General features: G+C 63.0%; 1 non-coding gene across 1 annotated transcript; it reads left to right on the top strand.

Annotated features, from left to right (window-relative positions):
- The first annotated feature begins 854 nt into the window (after window positions 1–854).
- On the top strand, window positions 855–1,005 carry LOC138648521 (5.8S ribosomal RNA). Its single transcript, XR_011315134.1, has one exon. It is a non-coding gene; the product is annotated as a 5.8S ribosomal RNA (ribosomal RNA).
- The last annotated feature ends 364 nt before the right edge of the window (window positions 1,006–1,369 follow it).

Genomic DNA, 1,369 nt, shown 5'->3' with positions numbered 1-1,369 from the left:
TGACGCCCCGGGATGCCCGCCTGCTGGCACGGACGACGAGGAGGATTTCCCTTCCTCCGGGTGCCCTTCCCGCTGCGGGGCTTCCTATCTGGCTTCTCTCCCTCGATTGATTAAGTCCCTGGCCTTTGTACACACTGCCCGTCGCTACTACCGATTGGATGGTTTAGTGAGGTCCTTGGATCGGCCCCGCCGGGTTCGGCCAAGACCCATGGTGGAGAGCCGAGAAGACGATCGAACTTGACTATCTAGAGACAGTAAAAGTCGTAACAAGGTTTCCCTAGATGAACCTGTGGAAGGATCTTTAATGGGCGAGTGAAAAATACCGATGAGGTGCAGATCAGGAGGCCAGCCGCCCGCCAAATCCCCGAAGGGTACCGAACGTGATGGGGGCGGTGGTAGGTCTCTTTCTGCTTCGCCAGGGCGCTCCGCAGGGTGGGGACAGTGAGGGCACGTGAGGACAGCGGGCGGGCGACGTCGGGAGGGTGCGGGGAGCCCCTCTCGCTCCGTCGCCCAGGAAAAAGACGCCCGGCCTCGCGCCGACGATTGTTGCCCTGCCGCTGCCTGCCGAGGAAAAATAAGAAGCCCCCCGCGTACGCGAAAGGCCGTCCCGGGTACCATTCTCCTGTGCGCTCACACACCCCTCCCCGGGGTATGTGGGTCTGGGCGGTAGGTTGAGAAGCCTCGAGCCCTCCTTTGTTCTCCTCCCCGCTGGAGGGAGGGACGGGGAGGCCGAGCGCCCGGGCAACAGGGCCGAGATTTGAAAACAACCCTCCAAAGCATCCCAGTCTTTTGCGGCCGGCTGACACGAGAGTGAAAAGGGGGGCGCCTCCGAGTGTCCCCAAACCAGAAAGCGCGACTCTTAACGGTGGATCACTCGGCGCGCGCGTCGAAGAACGCAGCTAGCTGCGAGAATTAGTGTGAATTGCAGGACACATTGATCATCGACACTTCGAACGCACCTTGCGGCCCCGGGGTGCTCCCGGGGCTATGCCTGTCTGAGGGTTGCCCCTCCATCTATCGCCTCCATGGCGCAGCTGGGGTCCCCTCGCAAGGGTGACAACGAGGGAGGCCTGAGGCTCCGTGCCCTGATGGTCTCTTCTCCTTTATCCCTTACGTCCCCCCAAGGCCAGACTCACCTGCCCTGGGCCCACCTGATGGGGTTTACCATCGTCACTCCCCCCGTTGCGACGTGAAACCCTGTGGCGCAATGAAGGTGAAGGCCGGGGCGCTCCGGCCGAGGTGGGATCCCGCCGCCCGCTCCGGGGGGTTGACACGGCGGGTGCACCATCGGCCCGCTTCTGTCGGGGAGGTGGAGCATGAGTGCGCGATAGGACCCGAAAGATGGTGAGCTATGCCTGGGCAGGACGAA

Source organism: Ranitomeya imitator, chromosome 8 (genome assembly GCF_032444005.1).
Source record: "Ranitomeya imitator isolate aRanImi1 chromosome 8, aRanImi1.pri, whole genome shotgun sequence".
Classification (NCBI taxonomy): Eukaryota; Metazoa; Chordata; class Amphibia; order Anura; family Dendrobatidae; genus Ranitomeya; species Ranitomeya imitator.
Note: the sequence above shows the minus strand (reverse complement) of the source record. Positions and strands in the feature narration are given on the sequence as shown.